Source organism: Macaca fascicularis, chromosome 4 (genome assembly GCF_037993035.2).
Source record: "Macaca fascicularis isolate 582-1 chromosome 4, T2T-MFA8v1.1".
NCBI classification, from domain to species: domain Eukaryota; kingdom Metazoa; phylum Chordata; class Mammalia; order Primates; family Cercopithecidae; genus Macaca; species Macaca fascicularis.
The window spans coordinates 111446644-111462299 of record NC_088378.1 but is presented as its reverse complement, the minus strand read 5'-3'; the positions used below and the strand labels follow the sequence as shown (position 1 = coordinate 111462299).

The 15656-nt window shown below is 42.5% G+C and overlaps 1 long non-coding RNA gene and 1 pseudogene across 1 annotated transcript in view; one reads left to right on the top strand and one right to left on the bottom strand.

Annotated features, from left to right (window-relative positions):
* LOC135970426 (uncharacterized) overlaps window positions 1-13797 on the bottom strand; it is a 73357-nt gene extending 59560 nt beyond the window's left edge. Inside the window, exon 1 of the long non-coding RNA XR_010586102.2 lies at window positions 13706-13797. This is a non-coding gene — a long non-coding RNA (uncharacterized lncRNA). The remainder of the gene's footprint in view (window positions 1-13705) is intronic.
* Window positions 3670-5341, top strand: LOC102125862 (leucine-rich repeat-containing protein 59 pseudogene; annotated as a pseudogene).
* Window positions 13798-15656: the final 1859 nt, after the last annotated feature.

Genomic DNA, 15656 nt, shown 5'->3' with positions numbered 1-15656 from the left:
GTATGGAGTATCTATATATCTGCTTTGGCCTGCCTAGATTGAACACACGCAGAGTGTTCCTAGAGCCTTCAGTCTAGGCAGGCCAAAACAGATATGTAGATACTCACTCCTTACTCTCTGTAGAAGGATCGTCTACAGATTTGGGCAACTCACTTTAAAAGCTGTAGCCAGCAAAAGCCTTCACTGTGATCAGCAAGAACCCCCAACTATTTCAGATCCTTGGCTCTAACCTTCACCTCTTCACAGTTCTCAGACTCATTTCAGCCTGCCTTATCCACAAATCCACTCTTACTCCAAACTTCTTTTTTTTTTTTCTTTTTTTTTGAGACAGAGTTTTGCTCTTGCTGCCCAGGCTGGAGTGCAATGTTGCAGTCTCAGTTCACTGCAACCTCCACCTCCTGGGTTCAAGCAATTCTCCTGCCTCAGCCTCCTGAGTAGCTGGGATTACAGGCATGTGCTACCACGCCCAACTAACTTTGTATTTTTAGTAGAGATGGGGTTTCTCCATGTTGGTCAGCCTGGTCTCAAACTCCTGACCTCAGGTGATCTGCCTGCCTTGGCCTCCCAAAGTGCTGGGATTACAGGCGTGAGCCACCGCGCCCAGCCCCAAACTTTGTTTTTTACCTCAGTAGTCCCATTAAGTACATTGACTAAATGGATAATTTTTAGTTAAGTACGTTGCTTACACCTGTGGCAATTTTTAAATAATTCTTTTTTGTTTTTGTTTTTTGAGATGGAGTCTTCCTCTGTTGCCCAGGCTGGAGTGCAGCGGCATGATCTCGGCTCACTGCAACTTCTACCTCCTGGGTTCAAGTAATTCTCGTGCCTCAGCCTCCTGAGTAGCTGGGATTACAGGCATCGCCACCAAGCCCAGCTACTTTTTGTATTTTTATAGAGATGGGTTTTCACCATGTTGGCCAGCCTGGTCTCAATCTCCTGACCTCAGGTAATCCACCTGCCTTGCCTCTTAAACTGCTGGGATTATAGGCATGAGCCACCGCACCTGGCCAAAATGTTTCTTTTCTAAAACAATTATATAGCATTAGTTATTAACAACACATTACCTCAAAACCAACTGTTTTCAAAATAAATGAATGGGTTCACTTCATTTGCAAGTATAGTGGCTGTGGTGACCAGGAATCCTACACCTCCAGCTTTGCTACATGTTTACCCTCTTACATTGCCTTCATAGAACCCTGCCTGTCCTTGAGAGCGAGAAGGCAATTGCCACCATTCCCCAGACAGCAAGGCTCAGAATTAACACAAAGGCAGAGAGTGAATTGTCCCAGATTCAGAGCACACTCATTGGGTTTGGACACCCAAGAGCTCCACAGAGTTCTGAAGAATAAAAAGATATTCTTAGAGGCTGGGCGGAGTGGCTCACGCCTATAATCCCAACACTTTGGGAGGCCAAGGCAGGTGGATTGCTTTAGCTCAGGAGTTTGAGACCAGCCTGGGCTAAATGGTGAAACCCCATCTCTACCAAAAGTACAGAAAAATAGCTGGACATGGTGGTATGTGCCTGTAATCCCAGCTACTTGGGAGGCTGAGGCAGGAGAATCACTTGAACCCAGGAGGTGGAGGTTGCAGTGAGCCAACATCGCACCACTGCACTCCAGCCTAGGCAACAGAGCAAGGCTCCATCAAGAAAGAAGAAAGAAAAGGAAGGTAAAGGAAGGGGAGGGGAGGGGAAGGGAAGGCCAAAAGGAAGGAAAAGAAAAACGAAGGAAAAAGAAAAAGAAAGAAGGAAGGAAGGAAGAGAGGGAGGGAGGGAGGGAAGAAAGGAAAGGAAGAAAGGAAACAACAAAAAAGAAACTGCACCAAAATACCATTTTTTTTTTCTCCAATCAAATCATCAGAGATCTAAACATTTGCTATCTCATTCTTCATGACTGAGCCTGATACATGTCTCCTGGCAGACTGGAGCTTCTTGCTCTCTATTGCTTTGCATTCCCCACGGTATACAATGCATAATAGGATTCTAATAAATATTTCTTTCTAGTTATATTTTGTATTGTCTTGTTTTTGTTTTTTTGAGACAGAGTCTCACTCTCTCGCCCAGGATAGGCCACCGTGCCCAGCCTTAATAAATGTTTCTTGAGTTGACTTTAGTGAAGAAAAGGAACTCAAAGCCCTGTTAATTGTAGAAGCCATAGCAGGATTCTATAATGATTGCTGGAGTCAAAATGTATTTGTTCAAATTCCAGAAATCCTAAAAACATTTTTCCTCTCATAATAATTAGTACAGGCTGGACGCAGAGGCTCAAGCCTGTAATCCCAGCACTTTGAGAGGCTGAGGCGGGCGGAATTGAGGTCAGGAGTTCCAGACCAGCCTAGCCAACATAGTGAAACCCCATTTCTACTAAAAATACAAAAATGAGCCAGGTGTGGTGGCAGGCACCTGTAATCCCAGCTACTTGGGAGGCTGAGGCAGGAGAATCCTTGAACTCCAGAGGCGGAGGTTGCAGTGAGCCGAGATCACGCCACTGCACTCCAGCCTGGGTGACAGAGTGAGACTCCATCTCAAAAAAACAAACAAAAAAAAGAATTAGTACAATAACCCACTCATCCCCCTCCAAATCTATTCTCTCTCCCTACTCTAATCTCTGTCCACACTGTCATGAAAATTACTTTTTAAAATCTCACAGTTCATTAGGTCTGCATTGTACTAAAGACTATTTGGCATTGCTTACATAGTATGAGTATATATGAATATAATTCAAAAGAAACTACTTTAGGGCCAGGCACGGTGGCTCATGCTTGTAATCCCAGCACTTTGGGAGGCCAAGGTGGGTGGATCACTTGAGGTCAAGAGTTTGAGACCAGCCTGGCCTACATGGTGAAACTCTGTCTCTACGAAAAATACAAAAATTAGTTGGGCGTGGTGGTGCGAGCCCATAATCCCAGCTACCGAGAGGTGGAGGGTGCAGTGATCCCAGATCGTGCCACTGCACTCCGGTCTAGGTCACGCCACTGCACTCCAGCCTGGGCGACAGAGCGTGATTCTGTCTCAGGAAAAAAAAAAAAAAAGAAAGAAAGAAAAAAAGGAAAGAAAAGAAACTTTTTTTATTTTTTTAATTTCATGCCTGTAGAATAGTCTGAAGTATGGGACAGGAGGTCATTTTACATTCTTGTTCCAAACAGTCTTTCCAGGCACATCTCCTGTCACTGCCTTCCAACCACTCTTGTCCTCCACCTCTTCTGAATTCTAATTCCCCCAATCTATTTTGTTTCGCAGACTAAATATGCATGTTCACATCTCTAATTCTTTGGAATTCCCTCTGGTAGAAAAGCTCTCCCTTTAAGTCCCACCCCACTGCACCATTTGTCAAAGCTCTACTCTTCTTTAAGATCCAATTCAAATATTTAATCTTCTCTCTATATACACATATTCCAATGTGGTCAGAATTTATCATCCATTCTTTTATGTTTCCATAGCCCTTTACTTATACTTCTCTTCTAGCTTTGAAATCTCTGCCTTTTTGTTCATTGTGCTTATTTTTCATTTATTCAACATTCATTAATTCAAAAAATATTTATTGAGTGTCTACTATATTCCAGGTGCTGGTATATGTTTTAAAAAGACAAACATAGGTTCCTCCACCACTAAAACAGTCTTCTAAGTCCTCATGGAGTTCAGATTCTATTTGTAAGTTCTGAGTTTTTCGGATGTCGGTATTGATAGAGACAGCAGACAGCCAAGGGTCCCTGGGGAAACCCTGCCTGCCTTCAAGCCTAAAACCAGACTGCTGGTTCTAGATGAAACCCGTCCTTTCTCGACTGATTCTCTCTGCATAATGTCCACCTACGCTCTGGGAGGACGGGGTGGAGCCTCGCGAAGTTCAGGCCGTTTGCAGGTGGAGGAGCCCGGCCTCCTCAGTTCCTGTGTGGTGCCTTGGGATTCAGTCTGTGAGGCGGGAAACCTGCTATCAAGACTCTTTCTCATTTTGCGGAGAATTCCTCTTTCCTTTTTTTCTTTTCACCCAATAAACCCTACAATGCGTCTGTGTGCCTAAATTTTCCCGGTCGTGTGTCGAGAACTCAGTTTTTCTGCAATAGTATCACCTTCCCCAGTACCAAACACAATTTCCTTCCTGTATACAGCAGGCACTCTACAGATATGACTGCCTGTTTCTCCTTTCCCTAGATATCTGTTTCTCTACAATTAACAGGGTGTAGGCACGGAGGGCTCAGGTGTGGTGGGTTGCGTGGGGGCCCCGCTGAACTGACCAGCGGCATTTCAGCTCCTTCCCCTTGCCGGTCGGAACCCCGGAGCCAGGTCAGCTCAGCCAGCTTCACCATCACCAAGGCAGGTAGCGAAGGCGGGAACCTCCGCCACCAGCTGGACTGCAACCAACTGGACCTGAGCCTCAGCGACCTGAATGAAGTCCCGGTCAAGGAACTGGCTGCCCTTCCAAAGACCACCACACTGGATCTGTCTTGTAATAAACTGACTATTCTACCGTCGGATTTCTGTGGCCTCACACACCTGGCGAAGCTAGACCTTAGAAAGAACAACCCACAGCAGCTGCCGGTGGACTCTGGTCATTTGGTCAACCTCCAGGACCTGGCTCTCCTCAACAACAGGCTGCTCACCTTGCCTGTCAGCTTTGCTCAGCTCCAGAACCTGAAGTGGCTGGACCTGAAGGATAACCTCTGGATCCCGGCCTGGCCAAGATGGCAGGCGACTGCTTCGGTGGGAGAAGCCGTGGAAGCAATGTGCAAACAAGGCGTCACACACAGCACAGGAAGGCCGTGCAGGCAGACCAGGAGTGGGAGAGGCAGCGGGGCCGGAAGTAGAAGGAGAGGCAGAGGAGAAGCTGAGGCCAAGCAGGCAGCTAAGGAAGCTCAGGAGAGGGAAACGCGGAAGCGGGAGAACGCGGAAGAGAAGGAGCGCGGGAGAAACGAGTATGATGCCCTCAAAGCAGCCAAGCGGGAACAGGAGAGGAAACCTAAGAGGGAAACAAATCAGGCACCGAAATCTAAGTCCGACTCTTGCCTCCGCAAGCCACTCCCCGGGAAGCACACTCATTCCTGGGCTATGCTGAGGCTGCTGCTGCTGCTGCTGCTGCTGCTGCTTTGTGCGGCAGGAGGGCTGGTTGCTTGTCCGGTGACATAGCCGCAGCAGCAGCCCCTCTGCACCAGCGTGAACATCATCTACGACAATGCGGTCCAGGGTCTGCACCGCCATGAGATCCTCCAGTGGGCCCTCCAGACCAACTCTCAGCAGTGAGCTTGTCCCCAGCACCTGCTGCCTCCCAGCCTTGGAGCTTGGATTCCTGTGGAATTGGGCTCTGCTAGACACAAACTGTTTTTAGCATCAGACCTATCTGCCATAATCAAATGGCTGCAGATTGGTACTTGAGACCTCCTCTTTGTAGGACTTCTTCGTTCCTTAGTCAGGGTTTCCGGTTTCCGGGTGGAATGAGGAGAAATGGGAGGTGGCGGGGGACAGTTACCTGCATGCCTAAAGGAATAGGCTTGGGGTTCGGGAGAAAGAAAACATAGCCATTTCTAGTTGTTACACAACTGTGTAAAGACTCGTTTCTACTAAATGATCAGCTGTCACCGAAAAAAAAAAAAAAGTGTAATGAGACCTTTATGAAATATGCCAATAGGGTATGGGAATTACCTAACTATTTTGAAGGAATCTAAGTAATAAAAAAAAAAAAAAAACCACTGCCCTAACTAATAGCAGTTAACCAACTCATGATAGTAGTCACCCAGAGAATTTTTATCATCTAGAAATAATGGCTTGTTTCATCATTGGATGATGATGCCTCCCGATTCTTTATTATGCACCAGGCACTGTCTGAGAGATTTTAGTATTCACTCATTTAATCTTCTCAGCAACTCTAAGTAGTATGTTATCTCTTTAAAAAAAAAAAAAAAAAAAAAACAGATATGGAAACAGAAAGACAAATTAAATTCCTTGCCCAAGATACACAACTGGTAAAGGATGGAGCTGGCATTTGAATTCAGGTAGGCTAGCTTCAAATTCCATGTTCTTCTCCACTACACATTAGTGATGTAGACAGTGAAAATCTTTCCCAATGTGTGATAGCCTAAAATCATTGATAGATGATTACAAATGCAAGAAGACTGTTAACACAAGTGGTTATAATTTCTGTTAGGCTCTTTACATGTGAGGAATAGAGATGTATTCAGTTTGCCCCAAGTAGTGTAACATGAGGAGGGATAGCAATACAAGTTAACGCATACATGGAACTCAGGGAAAGCAGGAATCACTTAGAATCTGCCTCACAGAGCCAGAAACTAGAAGGCCATTCAGATTTTTAAACTTCCCTAGGGACCTGAGAAGCAGGACTTCAAGAATTTTTCTTACTCTAACATTCCACTGTTAACATATCTGCTCCTGTCTGACCCCTTCTCTTACTGTTATCAATTAGTTTTCTTTTCATTCTTCTCAGTTAAATCCCTGAGAAGAATCTGGTTGAATCAGCACAAAAATATTTAGATGGAGCCTTTTTTCCCAGGCCCACTCCTGAAGGACTAGCATGCCATGGCTGACTGTACTTGAGTCCAATTCCCTCTCTAGTCAATCAATGCAAGGCTGGAAGGAGGGAAAGGACGAGGTCACTTTGTCCAAAACAGTTGAGCTGATGCAAGGTTTGGGCATGGGTAGCTTCCATGGGAAAGTGCCACGTGCGGGGCAGACACTCTTGCAGAAGAATCTCATAGCCAGGCGCGGTGGCTTTTGCCTGAGTCTCAGCACTTTGGGAGGCCGAGGTGGGTGGATCACCTGAGGTCAGGAGTTAGAGACCAGCCTGACCAACGTGGTGAAACCCCATCTCTACTAAAAATACAAAAATTAGCTGGGTGTGGTAGCAGGTGCCTGTAATCCCAGCTACTCAGGAGGCTGAGGCAAGAGAATCCCTTGAACCTGGGAGGCAGAGGTGGCAGTGAGCAGAGATCGCATCACTGCATTCCAGCCAGGGTGACAGATGGAAACTCCGTCTCAAAAATTAAAAAAAAAGGGCCGGGCGCGGTGGCTCAAGCCTGTAATCCCAGCACTTTGGGAGGCCGAGGCGGGTGGATCACGAGGTCAGGAGATCGAGACTATCCTGGCTAACATGGTGAAACCCCATCTCTACTAAAAATACAAAAAACTAGCCGGGCGTGGTGGCGGGCGCCTGTAGTCCCAGCTACTTGAGAGGCTGAGGCAGGAGAATGGCGTGAACCCGGGAGGCGGAGTTTGCAGTGAGCCGAGATCACGCCACTGCACTCCAGCCTGGGAGACACAGCAAGACTCCGTCTCAAAAAAAAAAAAAAAAAAAAATTAAAAAAAAAGAATCTCATGCCGGTCAGGCATGGTGGCTCACGCCTGTAATCTCAGCACTTTGGGAGGCCGAGGCAGGTGCATCACTTGAGGTCAGGAGCTTGCAACCAGCATGGCCAATATGGCGAAACCCATCTACTAAAAATACAAAAACTAGCCAGCATTGTGGCAGGTGCTTGTAGTCCCAGCTATTTGGGAGGCTGAGGCACAAGAATCGCTTGAACCTGGAAGGCGGAGGTTGCAGTGAGCAGAGATGCTGCCACTGCACTCCAGCTTGGGTGACAGAACAAGATCCTATCTCAAAAAAAAAAAAAAAAAAAGGAAAAAGAAAAAAGAATCTCATGCCTTGTATAAGAATTAAGAATGTGTGGTCATTACCTTCAATATCAGCATAGATTTAGACTTTTAAGTTTATAATAAAATACTTAATATTTTTGGAAGCTTTATAAACTCTCATCTGAATTACTACAGTTGCCTGCCAACTGTGTTCTTCTTTTCATCCTAGATTCCTTATCATCTATTCTCCATTCACACACAGCCATAGTGATCCTTCTGAAGGCGTATCTCAGACATCTCAATCCCCGCTCCCACCGCCCCATGACCTCTCCATCATCACACTCCAAGTAAAAGCATCTTGACAATGGCCTACAAAGTGTACATGATCGGCCGGTACATTACAGCTCATGCCTGTAATCCCAGCACTTTGGAAGGCCAAGGCAGGCAGATTACTCAAGGTCAGGAGTTAGAGACCAGCCCAGCCAATACAGTGAAACCTCACCTCTACTAAAAATACAAAAATTAGCTGGATCATGGTAGCACATTGAGGCACAAGAATCGCTTGAACCTGGAAGGTGGAGGTTGCTGTGAGCAGAGATCGGCCACTGCACTCCAGCCTGGGTGACAGAGTGAGTCTCTGTCTCAAAAAAAAAAAAAAAAGGTGTACACGATGGCATGCCCTCTCACCTCACAGACTGGATTGCCTCCCCATTGTTCTGCCCAGGAAATGGGCCTTCTCATAGTTTCTCAAACATACCAGGGACATTCCCACCCCCACAGCTTAATCTATCTCCCTCTACCCTGCCATAATACTTAAGAACTTCACACCCTATATCATTTGTTAATTTATTATGCTTATTTTCTACCTCCTTCTGCTAGAATATAAGTTTCATGAGGTCAAGGATTTTGTTTACTAATGTATCCTCTTCAGTAGAACAGCACCGAGCACATAGTATGCACCCAATACAATGTTTGTTGAGTGAATAAATTTGCCATCAGTTATGTAAGGCATTATCATTCTATTTCCTAACCTATGAGTTTTGAAAGATTTCTGACATGACCTTGAGCTTTTCAATTCATGCTGGCTGTTAAGTTGATGTGAGTTGGTGGTCTTATTTGACCCAAGAAAAATTCAGTATGGTTGAAAAAGTTAAGTACGGCCGGGAGCAGTGGCTCATGCCTGTAATCCCAGCACTTTGGGAGGCTGAGGCAGGCGGATCGCCTGAGGTTGGGAGTTCGAGACCAGCCTGCCCAACATGGAGAAATCCCGTCTCTACTAAAAATACAAAATTAGCCAGGGGTGGTAGCGGGAGTCTGTAATCCTAGCTACTCGGGAAGCTGAGGCAGGAGAATCACTTGAACCCAGGAGGCAGAGGTTGCAGTGAGCCGAGACCATGCCATTGCACTCCAGCCTCGGCAACAAGAATGAAACACCATCTCAAAAATATAAAAAATAAAAAAAGTTAAGTTCAACAGGAATAACTTTCGCATTGGATAGTAGTTAACAGCAAAACAAGTTTGTTTGTTCATGTTTGGAAATCTTGCTAAACTAATGCAGACTCTGCTGTCAATGTGCTTCATGATAGCAGCCTTTCTGTTTTTATAAACAGTTATGGAATGGAATATCTGCTAAATGTGAGGGCTGGCATGTCTCTACCTCAATAAAGTTCTGGCTTTTTTGACATCTATTGTGACCACTCAGGGCCCTTTTTAATTTATGTTTAGAGTCTCAGCTGCATGTTTAGGTTGGGTTGCCAGAACTCTGACTGCCAAATAAGCAGTGTTGCTATATTTAGAAATGAAATAGTAGTCTACAAAATAGAATATCGGGTATTGCTACCTTACTTGGCTCTATGTTACTGGGATTAACTTGGGATTTTTAGAAGTTAGTAATATGTATATGAAATAACTATTTTGAATCTCTTACTAAAGATGAAAATTTATGTCTAGCAAGATTTACTGTCCAGGTAAACACAATCTTTATAGTGTTCTTAAATCTATTTCCCTGTTAATCTGTACTAATGACCATAAGGAGTCAAAATAACTGTTAGCATCCTATTCATTTTTCAGAATATTCTTGACACAATCTTGGCATTTCTATTACTTTGGAAACTAAAAATATAATAAATATTACAATAACTTTTATGTCAAAATCTTTCATTTATTTGTGCCTCTAACTTTTGGGCAGTCTTCATGAGACTCCCCATTTGGGTTAGTTTATAGATGCTAATTTCAGGTATGGAATGCTATGAAACATGTTATTAATAATTAAATGATGGCACTTCTCCATAACTCAAAGTAGGAAATCCAATCAGTTGTCCAACAAAATTTAGATGCCATCCTACAAGAAACTCAAAGAGCCTAGTGAATTATGTGTCAGCATACTCATCTGATTCTCAGAGTTCCATAAAAGACTGCTTCTTTCATTAAAATACTATTTTGTACAGCTGTGCCTCATAAAATAATAATATTTCATCTCAGAATGAGGTGCTTTTAAATTAAGAACAAAACAATCTCTCCTTCAAGTTACAAAGTACTTGGCAAACCTTCTGGATAAAAGACACCATGCTAATATAGAACATTATTATCTCACTACGTTATTTTAAAATGTCCTAAATAAATTTTTGTGATACAAGGAAAATATAAAACAAAAAAGGCTCACCATGTACAAAGAGGATGACTGGACATCTTATACTTTTATATCAGAGAATCAGCTATTCAGATTGGTCTGAAAAGCTAAAATTTAGCTTATACCTAAATCTCCCATGAGTTCATCCTTATTTACTGAATGTCATATGAAAGATAAAGTATTTTAAGCATGACTCATAGGGACAACTGTCTAGGGTATTTCAAACAAAATCTATGAAAAATTAATAAGCTATCAGGGAGGGTGTCTCAGGGGTCCTACTCTGCCCCTCCCTCTCTCTGGAAAGGGAGGGAGGGAGAGAAGGCAGGCAGGCCCAACCCCTAAGTATTATATACCCTTGATCATTAAAAAAAAGAAAAGTTAACAAATTTGGTCCAGTTACATACATATTAAATCCACATTTTTTATTTTTTTGTTGTTTTTGTTGTTTGTTTTTTTCTTATTCTTTTTGTTTTCTTTTTTTCTTCTTTTTTTCATTTTTGTTAAAATTCACATTTTTATCTTGACTTCTACCCCAAATACTGTCCACCTTCTGTACCCACAGATTTCACATTTGCAGATTCAAGCAACCATGAACCAAAAATACTCAGAAAAAAATAAATAACTTCGAGGTTAAAAGTGTGTTTAACAAGCTAAAATAGAAAACAAAAAATAACAATATAACAATAAAAAATGCAATTTTTTAAGTACAGTATAACAACTATTTGTATAGCAATTTACACTGTATTTGATATTATAAGTAATCTACAGATGAGTTAAAGTATATTGGAAGGATGTAAGTGGGTTATATGCAAATACTATGCCATTTTCTATAAGGAACTTGAGTTCTGGGGATTTTGGTATCTGCCAGAGGCAGGATTGTGGGGAGGTCCTGGAACCAATGCCTTGCAGACACAGAGAGACAACTGTACCCATAAAATGACAGTTATGAAATTTTAAATAAATAAAACCAGCAGGACAGCAGAGAGAGAAAGAGCCAACATAAGAGCAAAGGAGGAAAAGCATAAAAGAAAAGAAAAAGAAAGGCTGGGCGTGGTGGCTCACGCCTGTAATCCCACACTTTGGGAGGCCGAGGCAGGCAGATCACGAGGTCAAGAGATCAACACCATCCTAGCCAACATGGTGAAACCCTGTCTCTACTAAAACTACAAAAATTAGCCGGGCATGGTGGCGGGCACCTGTAGTCCCAGCTACTTGGGAGGCTGAGGCAGAAGAATTGCTTGAACCCAGGAGGTGGAGGTTGCAGTGAGCCGAGATCATGCCATTGCACTCCAGCCTGGTGACACAGCGAGACTCCATCTCAAAAAAAAAAAAAAAAAAAAGAGAGAGAGAGAGAGAAAAAAAAAAGAAAGAAAGAATCTGGGATCATGGTGAATAGAAATTCAAAACGACAATTGTTCAAAATTCCTAGAAAACAACCAGTCCAAACAGGATCAAGAAGATAAAAGAAAGGGTATCCCCCCAAAGAAAATAAAAATGAGTATGTGATGTGTGAGGCTATTCAGAAAAGATTTTTCAGTCGTAGGTACAGTTTGAGGATAAATTAGTGGTTGGAGCCTAAGAAACAACAGAAACACAACACTAACACTGAACATTACTAACTAGAATATACAACTAGTTGAACAAGTAATGTAAGTCACTATGTGACTTAGCTGAAAATAATGAGCTGTCACATAATAACATAAACATAAGTATTTATCGAATGAAAACATACCCTTTTTTTGTTGTTGTTTTTTTTGAGACGGAGTCCTGCTCTGTCACCCAGGCTGGAGTGCAGTGGCTCGATCTCAGCTCACTGCAAGCTCCACTTCCTGGGTTCAAGCAATTCTCCTGCCTCAGCCTCCCGAGTAGCTGGGACTACAGGTGCCCACCACCATGCCCGGCTAATTTTTGTATTTTTAGTAGAGATGGGGTTTCACCATGTTGGCCAGGCTGGTCTCGATCTCCTGACCTCAAGTGATCCGCTCGCCTCTGCCTCCCGAAGTGCTGGGATTACTGGCATGAGCCACCGCGCCCGGCCGAAAACATACCCTTTTGAGGGAACATGTGAGACATGGGGAAGCATGTATCTGAATGTGTGTGTGAGAGAGAGAGTTTGAGAAAAAGAACAAAGTCCTCATCTTCCTTAATAGAAAACCAATTAATAATGTCTAAAGTTGAAATATGGCCGGGCATGGTGGCTCACGCCTGTAACCCCAGCACTTTGGGAGGCTGAGGAGGGTGGATCATATGAGGTCAGGAGTTCTAGACCAACCTGGTCAACATGGTGAAACCCCACCTCTACAAAAAAAAATGCAAAAAAAAAAAAACAATTAGCCAGGCATGGTGGTGAGCACCTATAATCCCAGCTACTCAGGAGGCTGAGGCAGGAAAATTGCTTGAATCTGGGAGGCAAAGGTTGCAGTGAGCAGAGATAGCACCACTGCATTCCAGCCTGGGTGACAGAGTGAGACTCCATCTCAAAAATAAATAATAAATTAATTAATTAAATTAAAAAATAAGCTGGGTGTGGTGGCAGGCCCTCTAATCCCAGCTACTCAGGAGGCTGAGTCAGGAGAATCCCTTGAATCCGGAGGCAGAGGTTGCAGTGAGCCAAGATTGCACCACTGCACTTAAGCCTGAGCAACAAGAGCAAAACTAAATTCCACCTTAAAAAAAAAAAAAAAGAAAAGAAAAATAATTTTTAATAAAACGTTAGTAAACATGTTATCTACAAACACAAAGGTAAATAAAAAAGCTAAAACCAAAAACAAAACAGCTAAAAATTGAAAACAATTGTAATGGTTTTTTGTTTTGTTTTGTTTTGAGACTGAGTCTCACTCTGTGGTCCAGGCTGGAGTGCAGTGGGGCAGTCTTGGGTCACTGCAACCTCCACCTCCTGGGTTCAATTGATTCTCATGCCTCAGCCTCCTGAGTATCTGGGACTGCAGGTGCACACCACCACACCTGGCTAATTTTTTGTATTTTTAGTAGAGATAAGGTTTTGCCATGTGCCAGGCTTGTCTCGAACTCCTGAGCTCAGGCAAGCCCCCTGGCCTCAGCCACCCAAAGTGCTAGGATTACAGGTCTGAGCCACCGCACCCGGCTGTAATGGTTTTCAAGAAAGCAAAAATCAAAAGGGACAGGGCACTGTCTTTTTATGTCTAGTAATACTATTTTAAATGTTCTCATTGATTAAAATAAATTTAAAATTAAAAAACAGCTAAATGAAAAAAAGCATACACTGTTGGTGGGAATGTAAATTAGTTCAACCATTGTGGAAGACAGTGTGGTGATTCCTCAAAGACCTAAAAATAGAAATACCATTGGACCCAGCAATCCCATTACAGGATATACACTCAAAGGAACATAAATCATTCTACTATAAAGACACATACATGTGTATATTCATTGCAGCACTATTCACAATAGCAAAGAAGACATTAAATCAACCTAAACGCCCATCAAAGATAGACTGGATAGAGAAAATGTGGTACATTTACCTTTGTCAGTTTGTAATGAGAGGATTTCCTTTTACCCTTTGTAGCTCAGAGAGCACCTGATGTATCATCTCAAACACAATAAACATCCTCCTGAAGGAAAAAAAAAAAAGAAAATGTGGTACATATCACCATGGAACACTATGCAGCCATATAAAAGGATGAGATCATGTCCTTTGCAGGGACATGGGTGGAGCTAGAGGTCATTATCCTAAGCAAACTAACGCAGAAACAGGAAACCAAATACTGCATGTTTTCACTTGTAAGTCGGAGCTAAATGATGAGAACACATGGAAACATAGAGGGGAACAACACAAATTGGGGCCTATTAGACAGTGGAGGGTGGGAGGAGGGAGAGGATCACAAAAAATAACTAATGGGTACAAGGCTTAATAACTGGGTGATGAAATAATCTGTACAACAAACCCCCATGACACAAGTTTACCTACGTAACAAACCTGCACATGTACCCCTGAACGTAAAATAAAAGTTAATTTAAAAAAAAAAGAAAAAAGTAACATGAAAAAAATGCATACATATATCTTATGCATCAATTGAGATGGTCATACGATTTTTCATCTGTCAATGTGGTATATTATTTTGATGCATTTTAAATTTTTTAACTAAATTGAAATTCCTAGAATAAACTCACTTGGACATGATCTATTACTTTTTACATATCGCTGAATTTAATTCTGTAATACCTCGGATTCCATTGATTAGAAGGAAAAATTACTGTTAAGAATTTTTGCATCTTTGTTTATGAGAGATATTAGAATTTTGTTTTCTTGTCTTTTTTTTTAAGGTCTTCATTAGAGTAATGCTGGTCCCATAAAGTGAGTTGGGACATGATCTCTCCTTTTTTATTTTCTGGAGGAGTTTGTGTAGAATTAGTATTTTTTCGCCGGGCGCGGTGGCTCATGCCTGTAATCCTAGCACTTTGGGAGGCCGAGGTGGACGGATCATGAGGTCAGGAGATCGAGACCATCCTGGCTAACACAGCGAAACCCCGTCTCTACTAAAAATACAAAAAATTAACTGGGCGTGGTGGCGGGCGCCTGTAATCCCAGCTACTCAGGAGGCTGAGGCAGGAGAATGGCGTGAACCCGGGAGGCGGAGCTTGCAGCGAGCCAAGATCGCGCCACTGCACTCCAGTCTGGGTGAAAGTGCAAGACTCCGTCTCAAAAAAAAAAAAAGTAAATAAAAAAGAGTTAGTATTTTTTCTTTAAATCAAATGTTTGGTAGGTTTCACCAAACTGTCTGGGCCTGGAGTTTTCTTTGTTGGTTTTTTGTTTGTTTATTATTCTTTATTTTAGAGACAGGATCATCCTCTGTCACCTAGACGGGAGTACAGAGGCGTAATCATAGCTCACTGCAACCTCAAGCTTCTGGGCTGAAGCAATACTCCTGCCTCAGCCTCTGGAGTTCCTGGGATTACAGGCATGAGCCACCACACCCAGCAACCTGGGGTTTCTTTGCAGAAAAATTTTTCACTGTGACTTTTATGGATTTTATTAGGTTATTCAGATTTTCTCTCTCTTCTTGAGTAAACTCTGGTAGTTTGTGACTTCAAAGGAATTTGCAAAGCTCATCTGTTTTCAAATGTATTGAAAAAAATAATTCATAATATTTCTTTTTTTAAAATATTTGTAGGAAATGTAATGATGTCCTTAATTTTATTCCTAATATTGATATGTTATCTTTCTCTCTCTCTCTCTGTCTCTCTGTTTTCCATCAGTCTGGCTACAGGTTTATCAGTTGTATTGATCTTTGCAAAGAAGTAGTGCTGCATTCCATTTTTTTTTCCTGCTTTCTATCTTATTGATTTTATCTCTTATTTTTATTACTTTCTTCTTTATGCCTACTTTAGCCTTAATTTGCGCTTTTTTTTTCTAGTATGTTAAGATTGAAGCTTGAATCCTTAATGTGAGATCTTTCTTCTTTCCAAATATAT